The 22,267-nt window shown below is 46.1% G+C and overlaps 1 pseudogene; it reads left to right on the plus strand.

Annotated features, from left to right (window-relative positions):
* Positions 1 to 349: 349 nt before the first annotated feature.
* Positions 350 to 21,046, plus strand: LOC120032653 (annotated as a pseudogene).
* Positions 21,047 to 22,267: the final 1,221 nt, after the last annotated feature.

The raw sequence follows: 22,267 nt of genomic DNA on the forward strand, positions 1-22,267 counted from the left end.
GCACAAGCTTAGTTATGGGGTCAGCAGTATCTGATAAATATGACACTTAATCTCTGCCAAGCTAGCCAACTAGCAATGTAAATATTTCACATGTTTAAATACGTTGTTAAGTCTGTTGCCTCACGTGAGAGTTGGATCGCAAGTTTGTAGTTCGACTAGACAACGTGAACCAATAACTGACTACCCGTATAAATAACCCGCTCGCCTTTGGGTCTTGGGTCGGGCTACATGTACTTTTTCTTTTTCAGAGGTACTTTTTCTTTGCCCCGAAAGTAGTTCAGATGGTGATCCAGCAGCCAATAGGAGTCGGGGAGAAAGCAGTAGGATCCTAATCGTACAGTGGTTAAATAGCACTCGGAAATATAACCCCCCCCCAAGCAGTTGTGGTTTAAACTTCTTTCTTTAAGATGGACGAGGATAGAGGGAAAGCGAAGGATCAAATGAAGTTATGGAAAGTGGGCCGAAGCGATCAGGTTTGTCAATTTTTATACTTAGTTTGTGTTGTGCAGATCTGCTTAGAAATGGGTGAGAGATCATCCAGGGTTGCTTTCTGCCTCCTGGACTACTTAGCTATAATGCTAATGTTAGGTCGCTAGTTAGCTACACATTCACTGAACCATTGTACTGTTCAATTCCACAACCAAAGAATGCACATTTGTATTTGAATTGTCTTTTTTTGATCGTGCAAGAATTGCTGCCTACGTCTAACGTTAGCCTATTACTACTAGCTAGCTTGGACTAACAGCTGGGCGTTACTAGCTGCTATACCCACAAAGTCAAACCCTGCCCATTTCTAACAAACCCATGCAGCTCGGGCTTTCTTGACATTTTGTAGAATAGAATTCCAAAATGAATCCCAAGGTTATCTAGGGTTTACTCTCATACACTTGTGACAATGTAATATGTTGACTTAACATAACTGCAGAGTAGCTATTTGTTTTGATTAGCTAACTAACGGCAACTACCTACCTAATGAAATGCCAAGAAGTTGTTGACTGCTTGTGTTTTAATTTGCTGGTTTAACGTGAAAACATTGCAAGATGAGAATAGAATAATCAGTGACACTTTGCAATAACTATGATTATGGACCTTGTTTTGTTGGGATAAAAAATGTAGCTAGGTCATTGTCTTGCCTATAGTTTAGCTTGGACATTAGCCATGTCAAATCATGGTTATCTAATCATTGGTGCGCAGGAAGGGTAGACTTAATGGGTCAACATTATGCAAGATTGTAAGTAAACAAGGCCTATATCACACATACCTAATGGGACCATTGAGTCTTGTGCCCAGGCTATTAAGTGTCAGGTGCACAAAGTATACCTGTACATTCCTAGTCTTAATGTGTGTGTAGTTATGTCTCCTGAGAACAAGTACATGAATTACGAGTGTAAGTGTAGCTGATGTGGAATTAGGGAAAGGACCTACTCTGTTACCAAAGGAAAATAGAGAAAGTAGGCCTAATGACTGTGTAAATAAAGTGTGTAGTGCAATGTCTTATGTATAATGTCATTGCTTCCCCTTCAGAGGCCAGACAACCTGACCACTGGGGCTGGTCACCCGATAGGGGACAAGCTGAATATAATAACAGCGGGTCCCCGGGGGCCCCTCCTAGTGCAGGACACCCCGTTCATAGATGAGATGTCCCACTTCGACCGCGAGCGCATCCCAGAGAGGGTGGTACATGCCAAGGGAGGCGGTGGGTGTCCACCAATACATTTTAACAGACACTGGTTAGCTTTTATGCAATATACAGTGAGCTCCAAAAGCATTACATCCAACAAGTTTGTAACGTCACAAGCTTGATGTAATCATTGTGTGTGGGGGGAGGGGCCGACCATGTGCTGTAATTTCTAAACTGTTCACCCGATCTGGATGAAAATACTCTCAAATTAAGGCTGATAGTTATTGTATCATTTCAAATCCAAAGTGCTAGAGTACAGAGCCAAAGCAACAACAAAAAATTGTCACTGTCTGAATTATTTTGGAGCTCACTGTATTTGTCAGAAACTGTTTGAAGACAGGCTGAAATTACAGCGCTGGAAAGAGTCAGACGCTGCTAGATTTGTTCTTAAAAGTGGACCCTCACAAAGTAATGGTATAGGGAAATACTTCCCCAGATATGCCGATCACATTTGAAATAAACATATATTAGAAAAATACCAACTCTAACTCGTTAGTCTACTCGGGGCAGAATATTATAGGACCATACTTGATCATGTGATGTTCTGTGTTGGTCCACTATTACAGAAGGGTAAAGTGCACCATGTGTATGGCTTTATACGTAGGTGTTTACTAACTAGCTAGATGTACAGGACCAGTCAAAAGTTTGGACACACCTACTCATTCAAGGGTTTTTCTTTATTTGTACTATTTTACACATTGTAGAATAACTGTGAAGACATCACAACTATGAAATAACCAAAAAGTGTTAAACAAATCAAAATATATTCTTCAAAGTAGCTACCCTTTGCCTTGACAGATTTGCACACTCTTGGAATTTTCTCAACCAGCTTCACCTGGAATGCTTTTCCAACAGTCTTGAAGGAGTTCCCACATATGCTGAGCACTTGTTGGCTGCTTTTCCTTCACTCCTACACTCCTTCAACTCATCCCAAACCATCTCAATTAGGTTGAGGTTGGGTGACTGTGGAGGCCAGGTCATCTGATGCAGCACTCAAGCACTCTCCTTCTTGGTCAAATAGCCCTTACACAGCCTAGAGGTGTGATGGGTCATTGTTCTGTTGAAAAACAAATGATAGTCCCACTAAGCGCGAACCAGATGGGATGGTGTATTGCTGCAGAAAGCTGTGGTAGCCATGCTGGTTAAGTGTGCCTTGAATTCTAAATAAATCACTGACAGTGTCACCAGCAAAGCACCATCACACCACCTCCTCCATGCTTCACGGTGGGAACCTGTTATGGATTTTATGAATAATGACTAAATGATGTATACATTTAACGTAGAACTATAACTAAAACTACCCTGTCATTGTATGAAATTTATTAGAACCATACCTCTATAAATCTGATGTGTGTAGTTTTAGTCAGAATTAGGACAAGGACTTTTTGTTCCTTTTTAGTATGTAAGCAGGGTGCAAGTGTGAGACAATATATGAGATAAGAGGAGCTATCGACAGACAAGCTCTACTACTGTGTTCCTTACAGGACATTCTGTTCTCACCCAGGGAGGGGAGAGACCTTGGGCTTGTAGTATATTGTATAACAGGTGGCAGACAATGTATGACAGGAAGACTTGTGAACTATATTGTCATTGTTTCTGAGAGGGACATTTATGACGAAATGTAAGGTATATAGACCAATGTACAGGAAATGATAGGCAGAACGTTCCCGTAAATAAACATTTGACTTTTGTAGACTGGGCCTCTGTCTGTTTTTATTTCTATCAGTATCCTATAAATCCTGATATAGCAGACTGAGTCATTTAATTTAATTGGTTAAAGAACATGAGAACTTAATTCTCCTAACAGAACCACACATGCAGACATCATTCGTTCACCTACTCTGCGTCTCAAAAAGACACAGCGGGCCGAACCAAAAATCAAACATTTGGACTCATCAGACCAAAAGACAGATTTCTACCGGTTTAATGTCCATTGCTTGTGTTTCTTGGCCCAAGCAGGCCTCTTCTTATTGGTGTCCTTTTAGTAGTGGTTTCTTTGCAGCAATTCGACCATGAAAGCCTCAGTCTCTTCTGAACAGTTGATGTCTGTTACTTGAATTCTGTGAAGCGTTTATTTGGGCTTCAGTTTCTGAGGCTGGTAACTCTAATGAACTTATCCTCTGCAGCAGAGGTAACTCTGGGTCTTCCTTTCCTGTGGCGGTCCTCATGAGAGCCAGTTTCATCATAGCGCTTGATAGTTTTTGCGGTTTTATTTGTTTTATTATTTATTCTAAATGTTTATTTATTTAAATAGACAAGTCCGTTGAAACTTTCAACGTTTTTTTAATTTTCCGGATTGACTGACCTTCATGTCTTAAAGTAATATTGGACTGTCGTTTCTCTTTGCTTATGATGGATTCTGGGTTCTGTCTCCTAAACTTGGAATAGTGTTAATTATCAGGTAACCTATTGAAATATTGAGTGCTAAAGTCTAGGGTCTACACCAGAAGTTAATGGTTATCTGTACGATGAATGTATATGGTGGAGGCAATTAAGCTTGGAATATACTGAGTGAAGGAAAGATGATCACATGTTGGCAGGCACTGATAAGGGTGGCGAGATGTGGTTTAGTGAGGAAGGGGGCTGAGGTTAGGGCATGTTAAGGGAGAAGGAACAGTTTATTGCCCGCGGCACTTAATTTCCGGCCTAGCAACAAATATGTAATGTTTAAAGGAGGAGATTCCACCCCAAATTGGGGTATATATACTACCACTGGTGGAACCATGTCTTTGTCTTATGCAGCTGTATGACCCAATGGGTGAATAAACTTGGTTTAAGCTTTACTAATCGTACATGAGTTTTACTAGGCTCATTTAGAACTTAACACTCATTTGAGCTGTTCTTGCCATAATATGGACTTGGTATTTTACCAAATAGGGACATCTTCTGTGTACCACCCGTACCTTGTCACCACACAAATGATTGGCTCAAACGCATTAAGAAGGAAAGAAATTCCACATTAACTTTTAACAAGGCACACCTGTTTAATTGAAATGCATTCCAGTTGACTACCTCATGAAGCTGGTTGAGAGAGTGCCAAGAGTGTGCAAAGCTGTCATCAACGCAAAGGGTGGCTACTTTGAAGAATTTCAAATATAAAACTTTGGTTACTACATGATTCCATATGTGGTATTTAACTGTTTTGATGTCTTCACTGTTCTTCTACAATGTAGAAAATAGTAAAAAATAAAAAAAACCTTGAATGAGTAGGTGTGTCCAAATTTTTTTACTGGTACTATATACTCATTAACTGACCATTTTCTGCCTCTTCCTACACAGGAGCTTTTGGGTACTTTGAGGTGACACATGACATCTCTCGCTACTGCAAGGCCAAGGTGTTTGAGCATGTGGGCAAGACCACACCTATCGCCATTCGCTTCTCCACCGTGGGTAAGACATTAGCCTACATCACATGACATTTTCTTTCTGGTATTTTGAGGCTGCTCACTCCGGTTTTTCTATAAAACTGCTACAAACACATTTACAGTTACTTTTGTTTCCTTAAGGACATGCAAAAAGAAACTATCAGATTTGCTAGCTACCAATTTGACCTCTGCCACTGTACAGGAAATGACTAAGAGCATGCTTGTCTGCAAGAGCAGTGTTTGCCGATATCTGAAGAATTCTGGACAGTCAGGTAGCAGTTAAGCGCGTTGGGCCAATAACCAAAAGGTCGCTGTTTCAAATTCCGAGCCGAATAGGTGAAAAAGCTGTCAACGTACCCTTATTGCTCCTGTAAGTATAAAATGCAATATATACACTAGATGACTGACAGAGGGGTGCTTTCTGAAGCCAACGCACCTCCATCTTGGCACTTCCCCACCATTGTTAAAAAGAAATAATAATAATAAATAAATTGGAAGCTATAGAAATGTATTTATTAATGTCTAAATTTGTTTTTGCCAAATTGATCTTTGACGTTATGGGGCTATTTTGCTTCCACTGGTCCTGGGGCTCTTGTTAAGGTCAACGGTATCATAAACTTTATCCAGTACAAGAATATATAATGTAAGTAGGTGACGTAATGACGCCACGAAAAATACAGCGCTACACAGAACAAAAGCAGAAAAATATTAAGCCCACACTTCCAACAAGTTCAAGTCCAGCAGTCATTTGAAAGAGTAAGAACATTTCAGTGAGAACTCAAAGGCGAAATCCATTAACGCCAAGATAATGGAATTCATTGCCCTTGACAATCAACCATGCCCTGTCGTGGATGATGTTGGCTTTTGCCGACTGGTCGAGCCCCGGTACGCACTATTTTTCAGATGTTGCCCTACCGGAGTTACACAATATTGTTGAAACTTGCCTCCGTGAGAGTCACTGCTATTAGCTTCACGACTGACATCTGGGCCAGCAATGTCAGCCCCATGAACATTATGAGTCTGACAGCACAGAGGGTCAACGAGGATTTCGTACTGAGGAAAGCCGTATTGCATGCTCAAGAATGTGCTGGTTCTCATACCGCTGCTGCCATTTCAATGGCATTTGAGATGTTTGAAACTTGGAAACATGAACACTCCTAGCTCCGTTTGAAAAACTGACTCGAGAAATAAACTTATCAACTGCGTCTGCAGCAGATGTGATACCCTCTGTCATGGCATTGAAACGCCCGTTCAACAAAACTGCCGACAGACCGTGGGGTTAAAACGTACAAAAGTACTCGGTTGTGAATAAGCGATTTGGTGGCATTCTCTCTGAGCCTCTACTGTGTCGCCACCATGCTCAACGCTATGTACAAGGACCGCTACTTCGACGCAGACAAGAAACAGGGTTTAAGTAAAGTGTTACAAACACAGCTGGACAAGATGGAAACGGACACCGTGACAGTACGCACCGAGGAAGAGGCCACAGACAGACAGAGCTGAAGCTTCATTGCTTGACACGTATGATGAAATCCTGGTTGAGAATGAAACGACTGAACAAATGAACAATGAAACAGCACAGCAAGTAAGTGAAATAAATAGGTTTTGATTGTTTTACTGGTAATGTGTACATATGTAAATGCCAACAAACTTTTTTTGTGTGTGTAACCTTTATTTAACAAGACAAGTTAAGAACAAATTCCTATTTACAATGGCGGCCTACCTCGCCCTATGGGACCCCCAATCACGGCCGTATGTGATACAGCCTGGATTTGAACCAGGGACTGTAGTGACGCCTCTTTCACTAAGATGGGGTGTGTGTGCTATTTAACTGTACTAGAATGCTTAAATGGCCGCTAAAATTGTAAATACCAGGGATCGGTATCGTGGTTGTTTTTTTTTTGCAAGGAAAATATTGGGTATCGGCCAAAGATGTCATATCGGTGCATCCCTAGTATACAGTCATTTTTGCTTGTGTTTATCAAGGGAGTCGATCATTTCAGACCACTTTACATCATCAATACACCATTGAATAAATACCACAAAATACACAATGTCATATTTTTTTATTCTGCAAATAGTGTATTGTGTTTAAACTAGTTGTCCATGTGTGTTTCTTATCAACCTATTTTTGTCTCGAACTCATGTAGCAGGGGAATCGGGCTCAGCTGACACAGTGAGAGACCCACGTGGCTTTGCAGTCAAGTTCTACACCGACGAGGGCAACTGGGACCTTACTGGCAACAACACCCCCATATTCTTTATCAGGGATGCATAGCTGGTGAGTTCAGACGTGAGTCAAGATTGCACCTGGGTGTGCCTTGCCTAGATTTCAGTCTTTGACACATGACGTACAAGGAGTGGAATGTTAGCTGAACAGACTGGCAACCAGGCTAATACATTAGTTCATCTCCCCATATGATATTAAATACCATTACCACATCTCTCTAATTTCTCTTTGTTTGTGCAGTTCCCATCCTTCATCCACTCTCAGAAGCGCAACCCCCAGACTCACCTGAAGGACCCAGACATGGTGTGGGACTTCTGGAGCCTGCGGCCTGAGTGTATGCATCAGGTACTGTATCTGCTCCTCTCTACTCGCCACCAAACCTGTACACGCACGATAGTTAGAATCAGAAAATGCATTGTATTTTCTGATTTCACCCCACACTAAACCAAATTCTAGTAAGAACATGTCATTAACAACTTAAAAGCTGTGCCACTATATCTAGAAATGGTGGTTGCTGCATTAATTTAAATAAGTAGAATTATATAATAATCTTTAAAAATCTTTACTTATCACAATGGCTAAATTGCTTATGAGGGAATATGTGCCTTTTGTAATTTTGTCTTAATCTCTGTGAAGGTGTCCTTCCTGTTCAGTGACCGTGGTCTGCCCGACGGCTTCCGCCACATGAACGGCTACGGATCCCACACCTTCAAGCTGGTCAACGCCGAGCATCAGCCCGTCTACTGCAAGTTCCACTACAAGGTCTGAGCACAACTAAAAAATATAATCACATTTTATTGGTCACATACACATGGTTAGCAGATGTTAATGCGAGTGTAGCGAAATTCTTGTGCTTCTACTTCCGACAGTGCAGTAATATCTAACAATTTCACAACAACTACCTTATACACACACAAGTGTTGTCACGTTCCTGACCTGTTTTCTCTTGTTTTGTATGTGTTTATTGGTCAGGGCGTGAGTTTTGGGTGGGCAGTCTATGTTTTCTATTTCTATGTTGGGATTTTGTGTTCGGCCTGGTATGATTCTCAATCAGAGACAGGTGTCTATCGTTGTCCCTGATTGAGAATCATACTAAGGCAGCCTGGGTTTCACTTGTGTTTTGTGGGTGTTTGTTCCTGTGTCAGCGTTTGGGCCACACAGGACTGTTTCGGGTTTGTCACGTTTGTTGTTTTGTATGTTGAAGTGCTTTGTTGTTTTGTCATTAAATAATGAACACTTATCCCTCCGCATCTTGGTCCGATCCATGCTCCTCCTCGTCCGAGGAGGAGAACGACTACGACAGCCGTTACAGAAACACCCACCAAAACAGGATCAAGCGGAGTGGAGAAGGAAGGCAGGAACAACAGCAATGGGGAAAAGAGGAATGGACTTGGGAGGAGATCCTAGACGGTAAAGGACCCTGGGCAGAGCCAGTGGAGTGTCGCCGCCCCAAAGCGGAGCTGGAGGCAGCGAAAGCGGAGAGGAGGTTGTATGAGGCTAAAGCAAGGCAGAGCGGCTGGAAGCCCGAGAGGCTCACCCAAAAATTTCTTGGGGGGGGGGGGCTAAAGGGGAGTGTGGCGAAGCCGGGTTGGTTACCTGAGCCAACTCCCCGGGCTTACCGTGGAGTGAGAGGGCGTCGTACTGGTCAGACACCGTGTTATGCGGTAAAGCGCACGGTGTCCCCAGTACGCGTGCTTAGCCCAGTGCGGGCTATTCCACCTTGCCGCACTGGGAGGGCTAGGTTGGGCATCGAGCCGGATGTCATGAAGCCGGCCCAACGTATCTGGCCTCCAGTACGTCTCCTCGGGCCGGCGTACATGGCACCAGCCTTACAGGTGGTGTCCCCGGTTCGCCTGCATAGCCCAGTGCGGGCTATTCCACCTCGCCGCACTGGCAGGGCTACGGGGACCATTCAACCTGGTAAGGTTGGGGAGGCTCGGTGCTCAAGAGCGCGTGTCCTCCTTCACGGTCCGGTAGATCCGGCGCCACCTTCCCACCCCAGCCCAGTACCATCAGTGCCGACACCACGCACCAGGCTTCCAGTGCGTTTCCAGAGCCCTGTTCCTCCTCCACGCACTCTCCCTGTGGTGCGTGTCTCCAGCCCAGTGCCTCCAGTTCCGGCACCACGCACCAGGCCTACTGTGCGCCTCAGCAGGTCAGAGCCTTCCGCCAGCCAGGATCCGCCAGAGCCAGCCGCCAGCCAGGATCCGCCAGAGCCAGCCGCCAGCCAGGATCCGCCAGAGCCAGCCGCCAGCCAGGATCCGCCAGAGCCAGCCGCCAGCCAGGATCCGCCAGAGCCAGCCGCCAGCCAGGATCCGCCAGAGCCAGCCGCCAGCCAGGATCCGCCAGAGCCAGCCGCCAGCCAGGATCCGCCAGAGCCAGCCGCCAGCCAGGATCCGCCAGAGCCAGCCGCCAGCCAGGATCCGCCAGAGCCAGCCGCCAGCCAGGATCCGCCAGAGCCAGCCGCCAGCCAGGATCCGCCAGAGCCAGCCGCCAGCCAGGATCCGCCAGAGCCAGCCGCCAGCCAGGATCCGCCAGAGCCAGCCGCCAGCCAGGATCCGCCAGAGCCAGCCGCCAGCCAGGATCCGCCAGAGCCAGCCGCCAGCCAGGATCCGCCAGAGCCAGCCGCCAGCCAGGATCCGCCAGAGCCAGCCGCCAGCCAGGATCCGCCAGAGCCAGCCGCCAGCCAGGATCCGCCAGAGCCAGCCGCCAGCCAGGATCCGCCAGAGCCAGCCGCCAGCCAGGATCCGCCAGAGCCAGCCGCCAGCCAGGATCCGCCAGAGCCAGCCGCCAGCCAGGATCCGCCAGAGCCAGCCGCCAGCCAGGATCCGCCAGAGCCAGCCGCCAGCCAGGATCCGCCAGAGCCAGCCGCCAGCCAGGATCCGCCAGAGCCAGCCGCCAGCCAGGATCCGCCAGAGCCAGCCGCCAGCCAGGATCCGCCAGAGCCAGCCGCCAGCCAGGATCCGCCAGAGCCAGCCGCCAGCCAGGATCCGCCAGAGCCAGCCGCCAGCCAGGATCCGCCAGAGCCAGCCGCCAGCCAGGATCCGCCAGAGCCAGCCGCCAGCCAGGATCCGCCAGAGCCAGCCGCCAGCCAGGATCCGCCAGAGCCAGCCGCCAGCCAGGATCCGCCAGAGCCAGCCGCCAGCCAGGATCCGCCAGAGCCAGCCGCCAGCCAGGATCCGCCAGAGCCAGCCGCCAGCCAGGATCCGCCAGAGCCAGCCGCCAGCCAGGATCCGCCAGAGCCAGCCGCCAGCCAGGATCCGCCAGAGCCAGCCGCCAGCCAGGATCCGCCAGAGCCAGCCGCCAGCCAGGATCCGCCAGAGCCAGCCGCCAGCCAGGATCCGCCAGAGCCAGCCGCCAGCCAGGATCCGCCAGAGCCAGCCGCCAGCCAGGATCCGCCAGAGCCAGCCGCCAGCCAGGATCCGCCAGAGCCAGCCGCCAGCCAGGATCCGCCAGAGCCAGCCGCCAGCCAGGATCCGCCAGAGCCAGCCGCCAGCCAGGATCCGCCAGAGCCAGCCGCCAGCCAGGATCCGCCAGAGCCAGCCGCCAGCCAGGATCCGCCAGAGCCAGCCGCCAGCCAGGATCCGCCAGAGCCAGCCGCCAGCCAGGATCCGCCAGCCGCCAGCCAGGATCCGCCAGCCGCCAGCCAGGATCCGCCAGCCGCCAGCCAGGATCCGCCAGCCGCCAGCCAGGATCCGCCAGCCGCCAGCCAGGATCCGCCAGCCGCCAGCCAGGATCCGCCAGCCGCCAGCCAGGATCCGCCAGCCGCCAGCCAGGATCCGCCAGCCGCCAGCCAGGATCCGCCAGCCGCCAGCCAGGATCCGCCAGCCGCCAGCCAGGATCCGCCAGCCGCCAGCCAGGATCCGCCAGCCGCCAGCCAGGATCCGCCAGCCGCCAGCCAGGATCCGCCAGCCGCCAGCCAGGATCCGCCAGCCGCCAGCCAGGATCCGCCAGCCGCCAGCCAGGATCCGCCAGCCGCCAGCCAGGATCCGCCAGCCGCCAGCCAGGATCCGCCAGCCGCCAGCCAGGATCCGCCAGCCGCCAGCCAGGATCCGCCAGCCGCCAGCCAGGATCCGCCAGCCGCCAGCCAGGATCCGCCAGCCGCCAGCCAGGATCCGCCAGAGCCAGCCGCCAGCCAGGATCCGCCAGAGCCAGCCGCCAGCCAGGATCCGCCAGAGCCAGCCGCCAGCCAGGACCCGCCAGAGTCCCTCAGCCAGGACCCGCCAGAGTCCCTCAGCCAGGACCCGCCAGAGTCCCTCAGCCAGGACCCGCCAGAGTCCCTCAGCCCGGAGCTGCCGCCCCTTATCCCGGTGCTGCCCCTTATCCCGATGCTGCCCCTTCATTTAGGTGGGTTTAGTTGGAGGGTGGTCATTGGGAGGGGGATACGGAAGCGGGGAGTGACTATGGTGGGGTGGGGACCTCGCCCAGAGCCTGAGCCACCACCGTGGTCAGATGCCCACCCAGACCCTCCCCTAGACTTTGTGCTGGTGCGCCCGGAGTTCGCACCTTAAGGGGGGGGGTTATGTCACGTTCCTGACCTGTTTTCTCTTGTTTTGTATGTGTTTATTGGTCAGGGCGTGAGTTTTGGGTGGGCAGTCTATGTTTTCTATTTCTATGTTGGGATTTTGTGTTCGGCCTGGTATGATTCTCAATCAGAGACAGGTGTCTATCGTTGTCCCTGATTGAGAATCATACTAAGGCAGCCTGGGTTTCACTTGTGTTTTGTGGGTGTTTGTTCCTGTGTCAGCGTTTGGGCCACACAGGACTGTTTCGGGTTTGTCACGTTTGTTGTTTTGTATGTTGAAGTGCTTTGTTGTTTTGTCATTAAATAATGAACACTTATCCCTCCGCATCTTGGTCCGATCCATGCTCCTCCTCGTCTGAGGAGGAGAACGACATTGACAGCCGTTACAAGTGTAAAGGAATGAATGAATGAATGAATGAATGAATAAGAGTATGTACATATATGGATAAGAGATGGCCGAGCGGCATAGGCATGGTGCAATAGATGGTATAAGGTACAGTGTGATATATATCTCAAAAAAATAAAGGGAACACTTAAACAACACAATGTAACTCCAAGTCAATCACACTTCTGTGAAATCAAACTGTCCACTTAGGAAGCAACACTGATTGACAATAAATTTCACATGCTGTTGTGCAAATGGAATAGACAAAAGGTGGAAATTATAGGCAATTATAGGCAAGACACCCCCAATAAAGGAGTTCCTATGCTTCCTGGCTGATGTTTTGGTCACCTTCGAGACCTTTACTACGCTGACAGACACAGCAAACCTTCTTGCCACAGCTCGCATTGATGTGCCATCCTGGATGAGCTGCACTACCTGAGCCACTTGTGTGGGTTGTAGACTCCGTCTCATGCTACCACTAGAGTGAGAGCACCGCCAGCATTCAAAAGTGACCAAAACATCAGCCAGGAAGCATAGGAACTGAGAAGTGGTCTGTGGTCACCACCTGCAGAATCACTCCTTTATTGGGGGTGTCTTGCTAATTGCCTATAATTTCCACCTTTTGTCTATTCCATTTGCACAACAGCATGTGAAATTTATTGTCAATCAGTGTTGCTTCCTAAGTGGACAGTTTGATTTCACAGAAGTGTGATTGACTTGGAGTTACATTGTGTTGTTTAAGTGTTCCCTTTATTTTTTTGAGCAGTGTATATATAGATATCTATATATATATATATCTATAGATAAGTAATGTAAGATATGTTAACATTATGTTAACATTTATTAAAGTGGGCAGTGATATGAGTCTCTATGTAGGCAGAAGCCTCTCTGAGTTAGTGATTTTTGTTTAGCAGTCGGATGGCCTTGAGATAGAAGCTGTTTTTCAGTCTCTCGGTCCCAGCTTTGATGCACCTGTACTGACCTTGCCTTCTGGATGGTATTGAGGTGAACAGTCAGTGGCTCGGGTGGTTGTCCTTGATGATCTTTTTGGCCTTCCTGTGACATCGGGTGCTGTAGGTGTCTTGGAGGGCAGGTAGTTTGCCTCCGGTGATGCGTTGTGCAGATCTCACCACCCTCTGGAAAGCCTTGCAGTTGTGGGCGGTGATACAGCCCGACAGGATGCTCTCGATTGTGCATCTGTAAAAGTTTGTCAGGGTTTTAGGTGACAAGCCAAATTTCTTCAGCCTCCTGAGGTTGAAGAGGCGCTGTTGCGCCTTCTTCACCACACTGTCTGTGTGGGTGGACCATTTCAGTTTGTCTGTGATGTGTACGCCAAGGAACATGAATCTTTCCACCTTCTCCACTACTGTCCCTTCGATGTGGATATTGGGGTGCTCCCTCTGCTGTTTCCTGTAGTCCATGATCATCTCCTTTGTTTTATTGCCATTGAGTGAGAGGTTGTTTTCCTGACACCACACTCAGAATGCCCTCTCCTCATCCCTGTAGGCTGTCTCGTCGTTGTTGGTAATCAAGCCCGCTACTGTTGTGTCGTCTGCAAATTTGATGATTGAGTTGGAGGCATGCATGGCCACGCAGTAATGGGTGAACAGTGAGTACAGGAGGGGGCTGAGCACGCACACTTGTGGGGCCCCAGTGTTGAGTGTCAGCGAAGGGGAGATTTTGTTTCCTACCTTCAGCACCTGGGAGCAGCCCGTCAAAGTCCAGGACCCAGTTGCACAGGATGGGGTTGAGACCCAGCTTAATGATGAGCTTTGAGGGTACTATGGTATTGAATGCTGAGCTGTAGTCAATGAACAGCATTCTTACATAGGTATTCCTCTTGTCCAGATGGGATAGGGCAGTGTGATGGCGATTGCATCGTCTGTGGACCAGTTGGGGCGGTATGCAAACTGAAGTGAGTCTAGGGTGGCAGGTAAGGTGGAGGTGATATGATCCTTGACTAGTCTCTCAAAGCACTTCATGATGACAGAAGTGAGTGCTATGGGGCGGTAGTCATTTAGTTAGCTTTGCCTTCTTGGGTACAGGAGCAATGGTGGCCATCTTGAAGTATGTGGGGACAGCAGACTGGGATAGGGAGCGATTGAATATGTCCGTAAACCCTCCAGCCAGCTGGTCTGCGCATGCTCTGATGACGCGGCTAAGGAGGGTTAAGCCTTGCAAGGGTTAACACGTTTAAATGTCTTACCTTGGCCATGGAGGAGGAGAGGAGGGGGGCCCGCTGTCCTTGTTAGCGGGCCACAACGGTGGCACTGTATTATCCTCAAAAAAGATACTACAGGACTAGTGAAATGTACTACACTTAAATACATATAGGAGTCGACTATACTTAATTAACTGAAGGATGCAAGAATAATGGTGGGAAAACAAGTAAACCTAGTAAGAAAAATTGGGACGTGTGCATAGTAACCCATAGCATCATTCGCCTGCTCTCCTCTCAGACCAACCAGGGTATCAAGAACATGAAACCTGAGGACGCCGAGCGCCTGGCCTCCACCGACCCGGACTACGCCATTCGAGACCTTTACACCTCCATCGCCAACGGCAAATTCCCTTCCTGGTCATTCTACATCCAGGCCGAGAAGTTCCAGTGGAACCCCTTTGACCTGACCAAGGTAGCATAGAGATACCATTTTAATTTAATCAATTATGTGGGGACCCTAACCCTTATAGTAGGTGCATTCCTTAACATTTGATCAATACTTTGTTGTTTTTTAAAGAATGTGACAGAAATACCGGAAATGTCTTAGTATTGTACTTTGTTAGCAATTTAAACACGATGCCCCCAAAAATATTCTGAGTATCCATACATTTGTAGTACTCTGACTTTTCCACCAGAGGGGGGACTTACTCCACATAACCTCTGAAGGTGGTCTGAGATCTTATGTTGTCATAGCATTTGTGAATTGTAGAATAACTGACTGATTGATTAGCTGCAATCTTTTCGGGATAATAATTAGATGAAAATACATGGTAGGGGTCATGCATGCTTATTAAAAAAATAATCTTTGTCCTCCAAGAATGTCTAGGAACCTCTTGCACATCCATGTACCTCTTAGTTGGCCAGAGAAGTAGCAACACTTCTCTTTTTCCTTAGGTGTGGTCTCACAAGGAGTACCCCCTCATTCCGGTGGGGAGGTTGGTACTCAACAGAAACCCTACCAACTACTTTGCTGAGATCGAGCAACTGGCCTTTGACCCCAGCAATATGCCCCCTGGCATCGAGCCCAGCCCCGACAAGATGCTGCAGGGGCGTCTGTTCTCCTACCCAGACACACACCGCCACCGGCTGGGCACCAACTACCTGCAGTTGCCCGTCAACTGCCCCTTCAGGACCCATGTGGCCAACTACCAGCGAGACGGGCCCATGTGCATGTTCGACAACCAGGCTGGCACTCCCAACTACTTCCCCAACAGTTTCAGTGCTCCAGAGACCCAGCGACAGCACGTGGAGACCAGGTTTAAGGTGTCCCCAGATGTGGGCCGCTACAACAGCGCTGACGACGATAATGTCACACAGGTAATCTATGTATCTATCTGTATCTATGTAGCGCACAATGGATTAGTTCACTGAGATGGGCGCGACTCAAACAGGTGTCTCGTGTGCCATTTAAAAAATATATATGTGTGTATATATATTTTTGCTACTGCTTGACAAAATAAAATTTTGGTCGACCAACAGCCTATCGACCGAAACAATGGACCAGTCGACTAATTGGGGTCAGCCCTAGTTACATTAAAGTTAACCAAAGTTTTGGAAATACACTGAACAACATAATAAGCACAACACGTAAAGTGTTGGTCCCCTGTTTGATGAGCGGAAATAAAAGATCCCCGTCATTTTCTTCTTTCATCCTTGTTACTGATCATTTCTCCTTTGCCAAGATAATCCGTCCATGTGACAGGTGTGGCATATCAAGAAGCTGATTTAAACAGCATGATCATTACACAGGTGCACCTCGTGGAAGGAACAATAAAAGGCCACTCTAAAATGTGCAGTTTTGTCACGAAACACAATGCCACAGATGTCTCAAGTTTTGAGGAAGCGTGCAATTGGCATGCAGACTGGAGGAATGTCCACTAGAACTCTGGCCAGAGTTGAATGTTAATTTCTCTACCGTAAGTCTCCTCTCTGTTCACCTTTGCCTCGATCCTGACTAGTCTCCCAGTACATTCAGGCCAAAGAGTTCAATCTTGGTTTCATCAGAGAAGATAATCTTGTTTCTCATGGTCTGAGGATCTTTAGGTGCCTTTTTGGCAAACTCCAAGTGGGCTGTCATGTGGCTTCTGTCTGGCCACTCTGCCATAAAGGCCTGATTGGTGGAGTGGTGCAGAGATGGTTGTCCTTCTGGAAGGTTCTCCCATCTCCACAGAGGAACTCTGGAGCTCTGTCAGTGACCATCGGGTTCTTGGTCACCTCCCTGACCAAGGCTCTTCTCCCCCGATTGCTCAGTTTGGCCAGGTGGCCAGCTTTAGGAAGAGTCTTGATGGTTCCAAACTTTTTCCATTTAAGAATGATGGAGGCCACTGTGATCTTGGATCTTCAATGCTGCAGAAATGTTTTGGTACCCTTCCCCAGATCTGTGCCGCGACACAATCCTGTCTCGGAGCTCTACGGACAATTCCTTCGACCTCATGGCTTGTTTTTTTCTGTGACATGCACTGTCAACTGTGGGACTTTTTTTTTTTATATAGACAGGTCCAAGATCTGTTTTTTTATTTTTTAGAAATGTAATGAACTTTGTCATTACGGGGTATTGTGTGTAGATTGATGGGGGGGGGGGGGTGTATTTTAAAGGCTGTAATGTAAGAACATTTGGGAAAAGGAAAGTGGTGTGAATACTTTCCGAATTTGGAAAAATACAGCAATCGATTGGTCGAAGGAACAGGCGGCATTCGGTCGACCAAGTTTTTTGTTTTTTTTGTCTGGGACAACCCTAGATCAGTCAGATGCAAGCCAGTGATCCGCAATGTTATCTCGGCTTCAAGGAAGAAAGACAATTTCTAAGAGGCACATAAAACATACTTTTCACTCACCCCAACATTTTACGAGGCTTGTGTTTTGATGCGCTGTCAGGCAATGTGTTTTAGAAAAAGGCTTGCCACTTAATGTAGTCCAAAATAAAGTTTGTGGATCTGGACTTTATTACCCGTCATACTGGAGCAAAGAGCATTCCAGCTCTGGCTCTTCCAGGATGTGTAGTTTGGGGCCATATCCTGGCCCTGCTGGTCAAGCCTGGCACATCAAAAGGGGCTCCTCCTGGCCACTGGGGTCAACCAGGTTTCCTGGTCGCGAGAGGTTGATAGGCTCCTCTCCAGTAGAGAGGGTTGCACTGATGTGACCTGAGGGTGAATTCATACACATAGAGATCTGTGTGCACTGCTAGGCACAATGATGATACACTCTATATATATATATATATAACTCTAAATCTCTTTTTCTTTTTTTTTTGCGATACTACTTTGTTTCTGTGTTCAAATGCTTATAAAGGCTTTGTAATTTATACATTTTAAAAATCCTTAACTGTAATGCTTATAAATGATTACAAATAATGAAATATTTATTGATAGTTTAATTGTTTATTAATGCGCGTGTGTGACCAGTTGCTTGACCTTGTGTGCGTGTGTATTGCAGGTGCGCATCTTTTTCACTGAGGTGCTGAATGAGGAGGAGCGCCGGAGGCTCTGTCAGAACATGGCTGGGGCCCTGAAGGGGGCCCAAGTCTTCATCCAGAAACGCTGGGTGAGTTCTCATCGTTGTGATTAAGTCACCACTTTCATCATCATTGGGCTCAGCAATCATGTCATTTCTATCCTCGTGTTTTTTTTAACCATTACTATTCAAATCAAACTCCTCCACCACACTGTCATCAGAAAGTATTCACACCCCTTGACTTTTTACACATTTTGTTGTTACAAAGTGGGATTACGATTTGATTTAATCGTCTTTTTTTTGTCAACGGTCTACACAAAAGTCTGTGGAAGAAAAAATATATATTTGTAAACAAATAATATATATATATATATATATATACACACACACACACACACACAGTGGGGAGAACACGTATTTGATACACTGCCGATTTTGCAGGTTTTCCTACTTACAAAGCATGTAGAGGTCTAATTTCTATCATAGGTACACTTCAACTGTGAGAGACGGAATCTAAAACAAAAATCCAGAAAATCACATTGTATGATTTTTAAGTAATTAATTTTCATTTTATTGCATGACATAAGTATTTGATCACCTACCAACCAGTAAGAATTCCGGCTCTCACAGACCTGTTAGTTTTTCTTTAAGAAGCCCTCCTGTTCTCCACTCATTACCTGTATTAACTGCACCTGTTTGAACTCGTTACCTGTATAAAAGACACCTGTCCACACACTCAATCAAACAGACTCCAACCTCTCCACAATGGCCAAGACCAGAGAGCTGTGTAAGGACATCAGGGCTAAAATTGTAGACCTGCACAAGGCTGGGATTTATGTCAACTGTATCCCAGCCACCCAGGAACATTCACTGTCTTCTTTGTACTGTGTGCAACTCCAGTGTAGATTTGGCCTTGTTTTAGGTTATTGTCCTGCTGAAAGGTGAATTCATCTCCCAGTGTCTGGTGGAAAGCAGACTGAACCAGGTTTTCCTCTAGGATTTTTATTCTTTAGACTTCCGTTTCACTCTGTAAGTAAGATTAGTGTTGTGGAGTAACTACAATGTTGTTGATCCATACTTTAGTTTTCTGCTATCACAGCCATTCAACTCTAACTGTTTTAAAGTCACCATTGGCCTCATGGTGAAATCCCTGTGCGGGTTTCCTCCTTTTCTGTCGACCGAGTTAGGAAGGATGCCTGTAAATTTGTAGTGACTGGGTATATTGATACACCATCCAAAGTGTCATACACCATGCTCAAAGGGATATTCAATGTCTGTTTTTTTTGTTTTTTTATCTACCAATTAGGTGCCCTTTGCGAGGCATTGGAAAACCTCCCTGGTCTTTGTGGTTGAATCTGTTTGAAATTCACTGCTCGACTGAGGGACCTTACAGATAGTTTTATGTGTGGGGTACAGAGATGAGGTAGTCGTTAAACAATATTATTGCACAGTGAGTCCATGCAACTTGTGACTTGTTAAACACATTTTTACTCCTGAACTTGTTTAGGCTGGCCATAACAAACAGGTTAAATACTTATTGACTCAAAACATTTCAGCTTTTCATTTTTTATTATTTAGAAAAACATTTAATTTTGACATTATGGGGTATTGTGTGTAGGCCAGTGGGATTAAAAACATTTTTTAATTTTTTATTCAGGCTGTATAACACAACAAAATGTGGAACAAGTCAAGGGGTGTGAATACTTTCTGAAGGCACTGTGTATTTCCCAGGCATCATCTTCCTCACTACCACGAAGGTCATCTTTGCAATGCAATATTGTATAATGTATCTATTTTACTGCCATCGCTATCAACACTTCTAACCGTCTCTCCCTGCTCTTGCGCCCTGTTTTTCCAGATTCAGAACCTGATGGCTGTGCATGCAGACTATGGGAACGGGGTTCAGGCCCTACTCAACAACACTGAGCCCACAAAGGTAAGTGCATTCATTCTTGTCAACGAAACACTAAAGCTTATGTCATTTTAAAAGGGTATTTGCCTATTTCAATCAAAGTATAGTTTAAATAGGAAAAGCACTTGCATATCTGAGACGGCTCGTTGCAGAGGCGTTGGAATAATTGGCTGGAAATATTTGAACGAAAGATCCAAGTATAGTCAAATCATTTTAGGTATATTGCCGAGCCTTCGTGAAAATCAAAAGTTGCACACATGAACTAAATAGTGTACTTGTATTTTTTTTCAACATGTAGAACATTTTGTTTATTTTTTTCTTATTCCTTTACATTTAGTATATATTTGTGTTGTAACTGTTTCTCTCAGGACCCTTCATAAACAAGATTGTGTTTTACTTGTTTATATCCACAAATCTAGTCAAATGAAATTAATAGAGGTTTAGCATTGAGCTCTAACTTATTTTTGTCTTTCTCCCTTTGTCTCCTTCCCTCCTCCTCTCTACCAGGACACTGTGAGAGTGTACACTCGTGGCGGTGCCTCTGCCGTCGCTGCCTCCTCCAAGATGTGATGCCTTAACTTCCACCTGGGGGGGCAGTTCCTCCTGTTGCACTTACCATCCGCTATAGAAGATCTTACTACAGGCCGTCAGTAAATACTATAGCAAATCAAATGGCAAACTATCATGATTGTTTTTGTAATTCCTCAGGCTACTTGCTGCACAGATGACGAGAGACAGCAATTGCTGTCAGTTCTTACATGTAGTTTCCTGTCCATTTTTCCTAAGTTCACACAGAAATGTATATGGTCAGACTGCAGCCCTATGGGAGAAGATCTGTCCCCAAATCAGTCAAATACACTGACGCTATCTGAAAAGACATGCCTTTATTCAGTTGTTTATATTATAGTTTTCATTCCATTGTCAGTATAGTGTCATCTTTTTTTCCCCAATGACTTATTGTTTGTGTATCCATGCCTCGTGTTTGCCCTGATAGTTAGCTTAATAAACAGGTATGCGTTAGCTAGCCTATATGCAAAATATCCACGAAATATGGCATTTAGCCTAGTTAAACAAACCACCAATGTTTTCAAATAAGATTCATAATTATTTTATAGTATTTGGCTGTTTAAACTTCTGAGTTCTCTTAACATTTTTCAGTGCTTATGCCTACACCATATTTCTTGGTTATATTATAAAAGGTTTCAGGCCATCGATTAGTGCGATTCACTAAATGTTTTCTGTATATTAGTGTAGACGCTCTGTACCAGAATGAATCACTGAAGAGATGTCGTTTGAGTTAGGGGCTGGGGAATTAACAACCACCACTGTTTCCTGGGGAGGAAACTTAGTCGTTATCTCTTCTCGCAAGCCTCCAGACTCGATTGCTATGTTGCGCCTTATCACTGTTAGTGTTTCTATGTTCGGTAGCGTTCCCACTCATATCGCCTGTCTGAAGAGAAGTGTTTGTTGTATGAATGTAAAATTGTGACCTTTTTTTGACCTACAAAATAAGATTGTAATAAATCAAAAGGCAATGCTGTATGTGTGGTTTTGGCGTGTCTGGTTTAAAGCAGGCTGATCTTAACTCCAGGGTATGCAGGCTTTTGTTATAGCCCGGGACTACACCTGATTCTACTTTTTGAACCCTTGATTAGTTGAGGTGTGTTACTGGGCTGGAATAAAAGCCTGCACACCCTGTTGGTCTCTAGGACCAGGATTGGGAAAACCCCTAGTGCTTTGTAAATACATAATACATTGAGCATTTTGTTGGTGTTGTCATCTGTGATGCAGTTCAAAACTGTGAATGAGGGCGGGTCCTTTGGAGGGCCCAGCATTTCAGCAAGACATTCAGCTCCATTAGAAGATTTACATATGCAAACAGGCACGGGAGAGTGGTTAAGACTAAAGTAAGCATACCAGACACTCAACAGACAGAGCTACGGGTAAACACTTTGACAATGACTGATTTCAACTGTACAAAACATTCAAGCCAGGTTCACACTTAGTTCCCATCAATTCATTTTCAACTGTATGCCTAAATTGTCTGAATAGTAAGTAGGTAGCAATATTTTATTTTCTCAGTGTAACCAGTTGATAATATTTTATAGGTCATGTGGGGGAATGAGTTGGCTTTGTTGTATATTTCCCCCACTTTGCTTTATAATGTACTTGGTTACACTGTGTCAATGAATCATAACATCTCAATTGCCATGGTACCAGACTTTATTTTTCAAATTATGTAAAAAAAAATATACATAAAAAAAATCTGCCTGTTTGAGCTTGGCTAGCCTAATGTAGCAGGAGTAAAAGAAGAGCTCGGCTGCCATCTGGCTTAATACACCAATAGAAATGTCCTGACCCTGTAACCCAGGTCTGTCTAGCACTCAATGCTGACTCAAGCAAACACTCATTTGAAAAGAATGTAAGTATTTTGAACTCTGTTATACAGTGCCTTCGGAAAGTATTCAGACCATAAGTATTCAGACCCTTTACTCAGC

This window comes from Salvelinus namaycush, chromosome 39 (assembly GCF_016432855.1).
Source record: "Salvelinus namaycush isolate Seneca chromosome 39, SaNama_1.0, whole genome shotgun sequence".
In the NCBI taxonomy this organism is placed as follows: Eukaryota; Metazoa; Chordata; class Actinopteri; order Salmoniformes; family Salmonidae; genus Salvelinus; species Salvelinus namaycush.